Genomic DNA, 14,508 nt, shown 5'->3' with positions numbered 1-14,508 from the left:
TTGTTTGTTTGTTTTAAGAAAAGTCTTGCTCTGTCGCCCAGGCTGGCGTGCAGTGGCACAATCTTGGCTTACTACAACCTCCACTTCCCGGATCCAGGCTATTCTCCTGACTCAGCCAACCGAATAGCTGGGATTACAGGTGACTGTCACCATGCTCGGCTAATTTTTGTATTTTTAGTAGAGACGGGATTTCGCCATTGGCCAGGCTGGTCTCAAACTCCTGACCTCAGGTGATCTGCCCACCTCGGCCTCCCAAAGTGCTGGGATTACAGGCGTGAGCCACCGCGCCCGGCCTCTCTGGAGGTATTTTCAAGGGCTAGATCGCCAGCCACTTTACCAGCTCACTGTCTCTGCTGTCATGGGTCTCTCTCTTCTGTACAGTGACTTTCCCTCTGCCTTGGTTTCCTTTTCACATCTGTCTAAACAACTCCTAATTTGCTAGCCCAGGGGGCTCCTTATTTTTTTTATTAATTTTTTTCGTCACAGTCTTCTGTGAGCACCAGTCTAGTGATTTAAAGCATGAGCTCTGGGATCAGCCCATCCGGGTTCAAATCCTAGCTCTACGTTAACCAGTTGGTGTAACCTGAGGCAAACTGCTTAATCTAGCTGCACCTCATATCCTCATCTGTAAGATGGGGATGATGACACCTACTCTATAGGGTTGCTGTGAGAATTAAACAGGGTGTTACAGTGCCAGGCATGCAGTAACTGTTCAATAAGTATTTTTTACTTTTCTGGTCCCTTTGCCTGGAATAACACATATACCAAACAAATCTTGCAAATAATTTCAAAAGGTATCTAAAATTGCTCTTTTTTAAGGTTACCAACCTTAAAATTCAAATTCAAGTTCTCCAGGTCCAACGATTACCCTTCTGTTCCGGTCCTGCTACTTCCTTCAGCAGCACTGGCCAGCCCCCACTTTTTGAAAGTCTTTATCCCGTGAGTCCCAGGAATCTACTCTTTCTGGGCTTTCCTCCTGCCTCAGAGGTCCGATTTTGAATGATTAAGGACCCAGAAGCCATTTAGCTTCTTTATCTACGCTCTCCCTGGAATAACCTTCTTATCCTGTCCCCTGGGTTTAAACATCAGCCACACACTGATGAATCTCAGATCATCAGCCCCTATCTCTCCCTTAAGCCTCGAGCTCACCTTAAGGGCCATCCGTCGGATATCCAGCACCCGTCAAACCCAGCATGTGCACAAGCAGAGTCTTCATTTCCTCTGGACTTGCAAACTTGCCTCTTCCGCAGTCTCACTTACCTCTGCCAGTTGTGCGGAGAATAGACTCATGCAGGGAGAGAAAGGAACTCCCCGCAGGAGTCCAGGCGAGAGAGGTTTGTGGCTTGGACTGGAGTTGTGGCAGCAGAAAAGATGAGCAGTGGTCACATAACCAGATTCTTTTGGCAAGGGATGGGGTGAAGATGCAGACTAGGAGCCAGGAGCCAAAACTCCATGTACGCGAGACAGGCAAGGTTAAGACAGAAAGAGTAAATTTCACATCAAAGACTGTTAAGGGCAAACTACAGGGAATGTTATGGGGACGCAAAAGAATGTGTGTTTTGCTGCTTACCATTGCATAGGTGCAGGGAAAAGAAGACTCTTTATGAGACAGTTTTTAGGGAAGATGGGTTACAAAGTGAATGGTATGTTGCAGAAAAGGGTAGATAAAGCCATCATAGATCCCCGTAATCAGATGTGATTTCTCAGTCCTCTAAAGTCTCACAGATATATAACATAAATACATATATTTATGTACATATGTGTATATGTACACATATATGTATATATATCTATATATGTATATATGTGTGTATATGTATCTATATCTGTATATACATATATGTATATATGTGTGTATATATGTACATATACACACATATATACATATATGTATATACAGATATAGATATACATATATGTATATACAGATATAGATATACATATATGTATATACAGATATAGATATACATATATGTATATACAGATATACATATATGTGTACATATACAAACATATATACATATATGTGTACATATACACATATATACATATATGTGTATCGGAGATACATATATTTATGTATGTATATATGTGTGTATATGTACACACATTATTATATACACACATATATACATATTTATGTATATACACACATATATACATATTTATGTATATACACACATATATACATATTTATGTATATACACACATATATACATATTTATGTATATACACACATATATACATATTTATGTATATACACACATATATACATATTTATGTATATACACACATATATACATATTTATGTATATACACACATATATACATATTTATGTATATACACACATATATACATATTTATGTATATACACACACATATACATATTTATGTATATACACACATATATACATATTTATGTATATACACACATATACATATTTATGTATATACACACATATATACATATTTATGTATATATACACACATATATTTATGTATATATGTGTGTATATGTACATACATATATACATGCATAAATACATATATATGTATCTCCCATTTTAATTTTTAAAAATTATAAGATATTTCAAACATGCAGAAAATTCTAATGTTACAAATCTTCTTACACCTACCACCTGGCTTTAATGTATGTACCCCTTTAATGGCACCTATCTATGTAGTGTTGTATTAGTGTTTCTTCTCTTTCTCCTCCTATATTATAGAGAGGTGACTGAAGGCAGGGGCTTGACCTCCTCTTTGTGTCTCAGGAGCATCTTGCACAGCGTCTGTATACCTTAGACCCCCTAATTGTTGCTGAATTGAATTGAGTTCTTGAAAGACCTCAAAGAGGCCTTCAGGGAAAAGGAAAGTGTAGCAAGCAGCACATACGATTCTCACAGATTTGAGAAGCTGCAGCTATTTTTAAGGTATATTAATTCAGAAGGAATTACTGGAAGTGAAAATAGGACAGCTGCATCTTGTGGCATATAACATTGAAAACTTACTTCATAGACTGATATCCTTGACTAATATTTCTGATTCCAGAATTAAAGCCACAGGCAACCCGAATCCCAGCTTTCCACGATTTCTGTGCCCTCCTATAAATGATAAGTTTATTTATTATGAAAGATCTTTAGCTGATAATAATTTACCATGAGCTACATCAGGTGCATTAGACATTTATGCCCTTTGTCGAGTCCCAGTGGTTTTGTCTTCTGCCCTGACCTCCCTTTACCTGCTACAAATGCAGGAAAGTGTTGTACTGCCTGAAATATTAGAATTCTACCATATTGCTCCTTGGCACAGAGCTACCTCAATGACTTACCAGAATTTCCAGAATTCAAAGAAGAATTTGCTATATACCAAGGTAAATGAGACCTTGGCAAGCTTTCTAGCTAGTGGTAATGGCATCTGGCTTGCCCTGGATGGTCCCAGTTGTAGATCAGTGAATTATTCTCAGCTTCCTCTTCACTCTCAAAAGTGTCTCTGGGCCAGGCATGGTGGCTTACGCCTGTAATCCCAGCAGTTTAGGAGGTCGAGGTGGGTGGATCACCTGAGGTCAGGAGTTTGAGACAAGCCTGGCCAACATGGTGAAACCCCATCTCTACAAAAAACACAAAAATTAGCTGGGCATGGTGGTGGGTGCCTATAGTCCCAGCTACTCAGGAGGCTGAGGCATGAGAATCGCTTGAAGCCGGGAGGCGGAGGTTGCAGTGAGCTGTGATCGCGTCACTGCACTCCGGCCTAGGCAACAGTGAGACTCGATCTCAAAAAAAAAAGTGTCTCCGGTTTAGCTCATAAATTATATGATCACTCTATTAATCCCCCACCTAAACTTTTTACATCATAGGACCTGCCTTCTGTGGATGGGACTTCCATTTTTTAAATTTCTGCAGTGTCCTATTAAGTGGATTAAATAAGAGCCTTTGATTTGTTAAAGGAAGACACACTAGACATCACAAACCACTCTTTATTTTTGGCATTCCGCTTTCTGAACATAACACAAACCAAAATAACCCGAGATGTTACCATCATGAATCGTGCCGACGTGACATAGCTGCTTTCCATGGGGAAAATGTAAACCATCAAAAAAAAAAAAAAAAAAAAAAAAAGACTAAAATTTAAATTACACGGTAAAAAATGTTCAACATTTATAGTCCTGGACCATTTACTGAATTTAATTGAAAACCAGCTTAAATTTCAAAAACAGCAACAACAATTCAGGCTGCCTTTTTTTATTACACATTGGATTGCTCCTTGTCTCTTCGCTTCATCTATATCAGGTCAAAAAAAAAAAAAAAGAAAAAGAAAAAAATAATAATACAACACTGGAATCATGTGAAGTTATAACAATATTTTCAGCCCAGCAATTTCAGCCCAATTTTCAGCAGTAATGTTTCATTAGAATCAAACATTTCCTAGATGGTTTAAAAACACAATGAAAATCTGGCACTTTGAGAGCTTGTGTGAATACAGCTTTAACTTCTTATTTTCAAAGAAAAATGAGATTTAACATTAAAAAACTAAAGCAATGCCCCTGAAGGTTCTTCCCTTAAAAAAGAAAGGAAGCTCAGCCTGCTGTACACATTAAATAATTCAAATCAATGATCCTTTTAAGCCTTTAGCAATGCATGAACCAATAGGGAGAAGCAATCTAATACTTCATGCATTTAGGGGATTGCATTAGAAAGACTGCTAGTCTGCTTCTGCTTTTATAAATGCAAATGTATGCAGAGCAGACAGATTGGGATCTGTACAATTTAGCAATGATCGAAACTTGTAATTTTTGAAAATGGGACAGATGTCCAGTCTAGTTATATTAAGATGCTTCTTATTGAAGAAGAAACCAAACCAAACAAACAATTCAATGCCACCTCCTCTTTTAACCGGAAACAAATAAACAAAGGCATCACAAATTAGAAAAAGTTATATACCCTCTTGTTTCTTTCATGGATTGTTCAAGTTGAGAGGCAGCTTCGGGTAGTGGAATAAACATTTCCAGCATGTATCACTGCATTACTCATCTTTCTGTCCCTAAAACACAGGAATGAAGGGAAATATTTCCCCATTCAAGGACCGGGGTGGGCTTAAGTCTAACTTCCAGAGTAGCCAGGTCTCTGGTTCTATGGACTATGCTCTCCTTGAACCACAGACAGGAAGGCAGGCCAGAGTCAGGGCAGTCAATAAATACATGCTGAATGAAAGCCTTTGTTTACTCACTGAAAGTTGCTGAGTGCTCGTCATCTTTTCACGTTTGTAATATCATAGCTCCAGAGGTTTATTTCATGATGGCGAGTGCCTAGAATGTGCCACAAACTGGGGAAATAAAGGTGAAAACATGGCATTTACTCTTGAAGAGCCCGCAGTCTGGTGGGAAAGCCAGATAAGTAAATATACGATTAAGATGAGTGCTAGTGGCTGGGCATGGTGGCTCACGCCTGTAATCCCAGCACTTTGGGAGACTGAGGCGGGCGAATCGCCTGAGTCCAGGAGTTCAAGACTAGCCTGGGCAACACGATGAAACCCCATCTCTACAAAAATTACAATAAATTAACTGGGCATAGTGGCACGTGCCTGTGGTCCCAGCTCCTCGGGAGGCTGAGGTGGGAGGATTGCTTGAGTCTGGGAGGTAGAGGTTGCAGTGAGCTGAGATGGTGCCACTAAACTCCAGCCTGGGTGATACAGTAAGACTCTGTCTCATAAATAAATAAATAAATAAATAAATAAATAAATAAATGTACAAAGGCAGACAGAGAGGCAACTAGAAGAGTGGGAGGCACTGAGGTTACAATAATTCAATCAAATCTTCATTAGGAATGTCTATGTGTGAGGTATGGTGTGGGGCACAAGGGATGGAGTCCCTGTAGGTGCTAGGAGTTCAGGAAGGTGAATGACATCCAGTTGTGCTTCAGAACAATCACTCTGGAGGCGAGGCAGAGGAGGATGGTGGGGGTTACAGCCTAGAGGCCAGGAGGCTTACCGTGGGCCCAAACCAACACAGTGACGGGCTGGAGAAAAAGAATGCCTGCTTATGAGAGAGACTCCAGCCAGCTTTCCCACAACGCGGCTGCCGCTTCACTTTCAGTCAGAGCCGATGGTTCTGGAGTTCATCCTTACACTGAGCTAAATCCACCTCACTCTTACTGCCATTTGCTGGCCTAGATGTGCACTCTGCAGAAATTCAGAAATTACAGCTTCTCAAACAGTGGGTTGTGTTCATGCTTGACTGCCATCAGCAAAACCTAGATAAAATATTTATATTTCTGTAACAAACAAAAAAGCAGACATAAGGCATGCATTCCAAAACCTCCCTGGATTTCCCACTCTCAACATTCAAGGCAAGGACGTGAGGTCTTCCTAAAGAGGCTCAAAAGAAGATAGTTTAAAAAATTCTTCCTTAAAAAAATTAAGCTTCTGCTTTATCGATGTTTTCTGGATTTTGGAAATTTTCACTTAATGAATTACCCCTCTTCTTGCTTCCCAAACTCAATAAATAAGGGGAAAGTGTTTCTCCATTCAAGAAAAATAGGGTTTTGCAGCTGGGTATGGTGGCTCACACCTGTAATCCCAGGACTTTGGGAGGCCAAGGCAGGCGGATCACTTGAGGCCAGGAGTTCGAGACCAGCCTGGCCAACACGGTGAAACCTCATCTCTACTGAAAATACGAAAATTAGCTGGGCGTGGTGGTGGGCACCTGTAATCCCAGCTACTCGGGAGGCTGAGGCAGGAGAGTCGCTTGAACCCGGGAGGCAGAGTTCAGTGAGCCGAGATCGCGCCATTGCACTCCAGCCTGGGCGACAGAGCAAGACTCTGTCTCCAAAAAAAAAAAAGAAAAGAAAAAGAAAACTAGTGTTTTGCTATTCTGAAGACACTTAGAGCTCCACTCAATGTCTACAAGTGGAGCTACTTAGAGCTCCACTCAAAATTGAGCTCCACTCAATTTTCCACGAATGAGGGACAGAAAAGCAGGGGGGGTCAGCTGCTCATCATGACCTCTGCCCTCTGCTTTTTCACCTTAGTAGACCCGCCTCCTGCAGGTACCCTAATAGGTCTGCAGTTCTAAGAAGTTTCCTGGATTTCTATCTACAACCTTAGAAAGGGCCCTTCAGCCCAGACCACATTACCAGAGCAAGATGGTGAACCACTACGTGGTCCCTGGTCGGCCAGAACTCTGCCCATGTGGTAATGAGGCTGTTCTAGTCAGGAAGCCCAGGGATTAATATTGCTACTAAGTTTTGATCAGGAAAATATAATTTAAATTTTTTATTATGAAAGTTGGCAAACATACATAAAGAAGATTGAAGAGGAAAGTGAACTCACATATTAACTTCCTTCAGGTTCAACATTACCAACATCTTGCCACCCTTCATCTATCCTTTTCTTTCTTTTTAACTTATTTTTTTTTTTTAGAGACAGGGCTTCACTCTGCCACCCAGGCTGGAGTGCAGTGGCGCAATCACAGCTCACTGCAGCCTTGAACTCCTGGGCTTAATTAAGTGATGCTCCCAACTTGGCCTCCTAAATGCTGGGATTATAGGCATGAGCCACAGTGCCCAGCCTTCTTCCTTCATTCTTTTTCTTTCTCTTACCTTCTCTTCCTTCTTTGCCTCTTTTTCCCTTTCTTCCCCTTCCTTTCTTTTCTTCCTCCTTCCTTTCTTTCCTTACTGTGGTATTTTAAAGCAAATCTCCTACATCATATTCTATGCTTATATTTCAGGGTATGTAACTCTAAAAAATACAATTTTTCTTATAGAACTACAATACCGTTATCATACCTGACCAAATTAATAATAATTCTCTAACATCATCTAAAAAAATACCTAGTTCCCAAGAAAGTTTTAAAATCGTAAGACTTGAAATTTCTATTGCCTCTCCAGGGAAAGGCCACGCTACAGACAGCCTTAACAGATTCACTATCGGGGAATTCTTCTAGATACTCAGCTGAAATTTTCATCCTGTGACTGCATATTGTGCCCCCGTGTATCATGTTAAATAATTAATCTCTCTTTTTAAAGTTTGCACGTTTCAGATATTTGTATACATTTAGCTGGTCTCTTTCATCTTTGCTTAGCTGAGCTATACACATTTAATTCTTTTAATATTTCTTATAAATCAATCCCGTCAGCCCGCTAATCATTTTGGAGCTTTTCTTTGAACCTCCTCCAGCTAGTTTCTATAAGCCTAGTAATGAGTAGTCCAGAACCAGATGCAGCATTCCAAGAGCAGTCTCACCCAAATCAAATCGCTCCCCACTTCTCCAAGTGCTCAATCCCAAACCACAAACGCCTTTTTTTCTGTCTCATTTTAACAGAAACAAACGTCTTGTTTTCTGCTTTTATTCCCGATTATCTTTAGGCATTGCAGCCTGTGTCTCATCCCTCCCACTAAACATCTGTGCCTCAGAGCACTTTTCTCCAGATGTGATGTAAACAGCGTTGGTGGAATCAGAAGAGTATACAGCTCTGCCACTCCAGCTGCGTGACTCTTGGCAAAACACCTATTCCTCAACACCACTTCAAGTTCTTCACCTAAATAACAAATAAAGACAGAACCTACCTAATTTGCAGGATTGTTGGAGGGACAAATAAGATGATGTAAATGAATGGGGTTTACTGGCCAGGCGTGGTGGCTCACGCCTGTAATCCCAGCATTTTTGGAGGCTGAAGTGAGCAGATTGCTTGAGCTCAGGAGTTTGAGACCTGGGCAACATGGTGAAACCTCACCTTTACAAAAAAAAAATTTAAAAATTAGCCAGGTGTGGTGGTGCACACCTCAGCTACTCAGGAGGCTGAGTGAGAGGATCGCTTGAGCCCAGGATGTTGAGACTGCAGTGAGCCACGATTGCACCACTGCACTCCAGCCTAGGCAACAGAGTAAGACCCTGTCTCAAAAAAAAAAAAAAGCGAGGGGGATGTTTACTAACTTTAATGCTCTCTCTCTCTCTCTGTGTAGACAGACATATCTACTTAGTGAATTTTTGTGCACTTATATGCAAAAGGTGAACATCTATATCCTCTAAAGACATCAATAGCCTATTTCACCATTTAATAATCACTGCTGTCAGAAAATTCTTTGTTTCAGCTCAATTCTTCTTACCAAAAGAATAGCTTATAAAGCATCTTTGAAATGTATAATTTGAATCCATAAATCATGAAAATTTCATTTTTACCTTTCTCCCCTTGGATATAAATCAGGCATGTGGCATTTGCTTCTGCTTACTGTTTACTAGGTTCGAAGAATCAGACTAAACACTATCTGAATGACCTAACTCAGGCTTCATAATTTTATGAAGTAGACATTATTAATAATCCCACTTTATAAATGAGTAGACTGGGGCTTAGAAAAGTTCATTAACTTGCCTAAGGTTAATAGCTGATGATGAGCAGTAGGGCCATGCTGTCAACCACGGGCATGACTTAATATTTCAAATACTCACTGGGAACCCCTAACTATAGAGTAACTTCAAAAGGCCTCCTATTTGCCAAGCACTTGGAGAGAAGTGAAAAGGCATCGTCCTTTTCAAGAGGCTCATTGTTTGGCTGGTGGGGGACTCACAGCTGTTAAAAGAGGAACAAGCATGGTGGGAGTAATTATCATAGTCAACTGTACCAACTAGGCAAGGCCTAAGAAAATGTTGCTCTTACACCAAAATTCAGATTCATTAAGAAAAACCATTTGATGACTATGGTTAGTCATTTTCCCCTCTCATTCCATGGCCCTGGATTATCTAATAAATTACCAAATACCATCAATTTTCCTTTAAACCGTCCGTTCAAACATCCATTATCTGGTGATACTGTAGTTTGGTGTTTATTGCCTCAATCCTGCATTACTGCACCAGACTCAGTTCTAACTGGGCTCTCTGCATTTCATTTCTACCTATTCAGTTTTTGGCACATGTCACTACCAGATTAATCTTCTTAAAATAAAGCTTCCATACGAGCCAGTCGCTTCACTGCGGCTTTACTCAATCCTGGCTTTCAAGGGTCTAAATGACGTAATCCCAAATGATGCAAATCCTCCTCTCCATCCAGACCAGTCTGCTCTTTACTGACTGTGTTCATCTTGTACACTGTCATTTGTGCTGGAACTATTCTCCCCTCCTCAATTGCTCTCCTCTCTTAACCTCTTGAATATTAAATACTGTTCAAGGCTCAACTCAAGGTCTTTCTCTTCTATCCTGACCACGAGGCATCCTGTTCTCCCTCCTCTGTTTTCAGTAGGAGATCAGCAGCTGTTTGCAGAAATGAATTATTGCTCTACCAATAGCACTTTTTGGCAATATCATTCACTGATATGTATGTATTATCTTGTACCGTACTGCTACTTCCCTCCTTATATGTACACTTCTTGAGTTCCCATTAAATGAAAGTTTCTTAAAGGCCTGGACTACATCTTTTGTATGGCATGTTCTTTCCCTGCACAGTAGGTACTTGTGAATATTTGAAAACTGACATATTTAATTGATATAAAAGAAAATCACCTAGTTATTACCTTTAGGTTATATTGCCAATTCTGTGAGCCAAAGAATATTAATGACTTAAGATATCTGGCCTCTAAGTCCTGTCCTTAATAATGTAATAATTTGGGGTTAGGAGAGTTAACTTTTCCATGCCCCAATTTTCTCATTTATAAAGTAAGAATTTAAAAGTCAGATAATTCAGAGCACCTGAATACATGAATGCTGATTTATTAAATGCTTTGCCATTAGTTAACACCTTGACAGATGATTTTCTAAGAATATAAAATTCAACACAACATTATGGTATCACAAGTCAGTTTATGTGTCTTAACTAGATACAGAGTGTTCCATTTCTAGCAAAAGTAAGTAGAGAAAATAACCTCAAAACAAGTTTCCATTTAGGTATAGAAAGTTTCAACAGAATATCAATTCCATCCTAACAGTGAGAAAAAAATACTGCATAACTTCTTGAGCCCATCAGAGAACTAATGGCTGACAAGCCCTTCTGAGAAGAGATGGAAAAATGAACTGTTTTCAGTTTTGGCAGAATACAGAATCGATAGGTAATCATCATAAAAGCAGGTGTATTAGATATGGTTCTGCAGAGAAACAGAAGGATACATAGGGTGTGTGTGTGTGTGTGTGTGTGTGTGTGTGTGTGTGTGTGTGTATGAAGAGATTTATTAATTAGATAGGAGGCTGAGAAGTCCCACAGTCTGCCATGGGCAAGGTGGAGACCCAGGAATCCAGGTCTGAACCCCTGAGAACCAGGAGTGCCAAGGGCAGGATAGATGTCTCAGCTCAAGCAGAGAGGGGGCAATTCCAACCTTCCCCTGCCTTTTGTTCTATTCAAGTCCTCAACAGACTGGATGATGCCTACCCCTACTAGACAGGGCCCTCTGCTTTACTTAGTTCACCAATTCAAATGCAAATCTCTTCTGAAGACACCCTCACAGAAACACCCAGAAATACTGTTTAATTACATATCTGGACATCCCATGGCCCAGTCAAGTTGACACAGAAAACTAGCCATCCCAGCAGGTAAAAAGACAACAGCTGAGGCCTGGCACGGTGGCTCATGCCTGTAATCCCAGCACTTTGGGAGGCTGAGGCGGGCAGATCATGAGGTCAGGAGTTCGAGACCCAGCCTGACCAAAATGGTGAAACCCTGTGTCTACTAAAAATACAAAAATTAGCCAGGTGTGGTGGTGGGCACCTGTAATCCCAACTACTTGGGAGGCTGAGGCAGGAGAATCGCTTGAACCCGGGAGGCAGAGGTTGAGCCAAGATCACACCACTGCACTCCAGACTGGGCAACAGAGCAAGACTCCATCTAAAAAAAAAAAAAAAAGAAAAAGGAAAAAAGAAAACAGCTGAAATTTTAATGAATTCTTAAAGTCCAAGAGTAGCAGTTGAGAAACAAAGCAATCAACAGACACAAAAGAAGTCCATATTCGCTTCCTTGCTCTTCTCCAAGGGTCTCTACTAGGTGCTCACAAAAAAGACTGGGGCAGGGCAAGAGAACTGAGAGACTCTGTATGTGGCAGAAAGTCACAGAATTCTCTGATACATGAGCCCTTCTCTTATGTGAAAGTCATAAGTTCAATGGGGAGAGGCCCAAGAAAAGATGCACTGCCTTTGGTAGAAGGGTGAAAGCAAGAGCTGTCTGCCACTCGAGGAAGGGCAGAAAATGAGCTCAGCCCAGGATCTTGCACCAATACAAAGCAGAGATCTGCCACTACTGGGGAAGGGGCTGAATTACTGAGAAATCACTGGATTCCATCCACCCCTGGAGTCTAGGAGCTCAGGGCCCAAGACCAAGGCTGGAGGATGAAAACTAAAAAAACACCCTCTTACTCCATGACAAGCTATAACAAGCAACAGTTGATCACTTGGGGAGGTCAAAAAGAGCATGGGTCAGATTCCTTCTGTGGCACAGATATGAAGACTTGCTGAAATCTGAGCATGGAGGGACACACTAAAGAAAAACCCTTCCACAATTCAGGCCTCACATGAAGCACAAAGCGCAGCAGCCCACTCTTGCAGTGAATGGAAGTCTGGTGCATTGTAAGTATAGCATCAACAAATCCAAACCTAGTTCAGCCACTGACTAGACTGCCCCAACCTCCTTCCACACTAATGACTGGACACAAAAAATGTGCCTATTTCTGGATAGAAGTATGACTTATCTAAGTTTATTTTACAGACAATATTTGGCATACAATCAAGAAATACAAAACACACAGACAAGAATGAAAAAAAGCTGTTAACAGACTCACAAAGCTATTAACAGACCTAGACTTGAATGTCAGAACTGTCAGACAAGGAATTGAAAGTAACTATGACTACTATGTTAAAGGATTTCATGGAAAAGGTAGACAAAATGCATCAAAAGATAAAAAATGTCAGCAGAGCTGGGTGCAGTGGCTCATGCCAGTAATCCCAGCACTTGGGGAGGCTGAGGCAGGTGGATCACCTGAGGTCAGGAATTCAAGACCAGCCTGGCCAACATGGTGAAACCCTGTTTCCACTAAAAAAATGCAAAAATTAGCCAGCCACGGTGGTGGGCAACTGTAATCCCAACTACTCGGGAGGATGAGGCAGGAGAATCACTTGAACCCAGGGGGCGGAAGTTGCAGTGAGCTGAGATCGCGCCACTACACTCCAGCCTGGGTGACAGAGCGAGACTCTGTCTCAAAAAAAAAAAAAAAAAGGTGAGTAGAGAGATGGAAACCAGAACAAAGAGTTACATGAAAATGCTAGAAATAAAAAACATGATATTAAAGACAAAGGATTTCTTCAACAGGCATTGAGCACACTAGACATGGCTGAGAAAAGAATCAGTGAACTTGAAGATAGGTCAGTAGAAATTATCCAAAATGAAAGACAAAAAATAAGAAAGCAGAGCATCCAAGTGCTGTGAACAAATAAAATGGTTAAATATACCTGTAATTTGAGTCACAGAAGGAAAGGCGAGGAGAGGAGCATGGAGTAGGATAAATATTTGAAGAAATGATAGCTGAAATTTTTCCAAAATTAGTTTTTTAAACTATGATTTTATTTTTCTTTTTTTTCAGCCCACTTGAGGAGACAGACCAAAACTGATTAAAAAAAAAAAAAAAAAAAAGGATCAAAGAAATTAAGAGGCCCCCAAAAGGATAAATACAAAGAAAATCACTCCTAGACACATCAAACTGCTAAAAATTAAAGACAATGAAAAAATCTTTAAGGCAGCCAGAGAAACTATACAAGCCAGAAGATAACTGAGTGACTTCACTAAAGTGCTGAAGAAAAGAGAAGTTATGCAACATGGATTTATATACCCAGCAAAAGTATATTTCAAAAACAAAACACTTTTTCAGACAAATAAAAACTGACATAATTCATTGCTATAAAAAATATTAAAGGAAATTATTTAGAAAGAAGAAATATGATACCAGAATGAAATTTGATTCTACATAAAGAAGAAAGGACACTAGGATGTGAATAAACGTAATAGATATTGTTATGATTTTTAATCTCTTTAGAAGGTAACTGACAGTGTAAAGCAAGGGTTGGCAAGCTAGAGCATGAGGATATATTGGTACACAGCCACACACATTCATTTATGTGTATTTTCTTTTCCTTTTTTTTTTGAGACAGTCTCACTCTGTTGCCCAGGCTGGAGTGCAGTGGCACAATCTTGGCTCACTGTAACCTCCCCCTCCCGGGTTCAAGAGATTCTCCTGCCTCAGCCTCCCAAGTAGCTGGGACTACAGGCATGCGTAGTCCTGGCTAATTTTTGTATTTTTAGTAGAGACAGGGTTTTGCCATGTTGGCCAAGCTGGTCTCGAATTCCTGATCTCAAGTGATCCATCTACCTTGGGCTCCCAAAGTGTTGGGATTACAGGCCTCATTTATGTATATTTTCTATAGCTGCTTTCATGCTATAATGGCAGAGGTGAGCAGTTGCAACAGAAACCCTATGGTCTGGAAAGCCTGAAATATTTACAAGCATACTTCATCTTATTGCACTTCACTTTATTGAACTTCCTAGATATTG

The 14,508-nt window shown here is 40.4% G+C and overlaps 1 long non-coding RNA gene across 1 annotated transcript; it reads right to left on the bottom strand.

Annotated features, from left to right (window-relative positions):
* Window positions 1–3,962: 3,962 nt before the first annotated feature.
* On the bottom strand, window positions 3,963–13,789 carry LOC129393147 (uncharacterized). Its single transcript, XR_008619832.2, has 2 exons — window positions 5,985–13,789; window positions 3,963–5,320 (listed from the first exon to the last, which is right to left on the bottom strand). It is a non-coding gene; the product is annotated as an uncharacterized LOC129393147 (long non-coding RNA).
* Between the last annotated feature and the right edge of the window lie 719 nt (window positions 13,790–14,508).

The sequence above is a fragment of the Pan paniscus genome, chromosome 8, assembly GCF_029289425.2.
Source record: "Pan paniscus chromosome 8, NHGRI_mPanPan1-v2.0_pri, whole genome shotgun sequence".
In the NCBI taxonomy this organism is placed as follows: Eukaryota; Metazoa; Chordata; class Mammalia; order Primates; family Hominidae; genus Pan; species Pan paniscus.
Note: the sequence above shows the minus strand (reverse complement) of the source record. Positions and strands in the feature narration are given on the sequence as shown.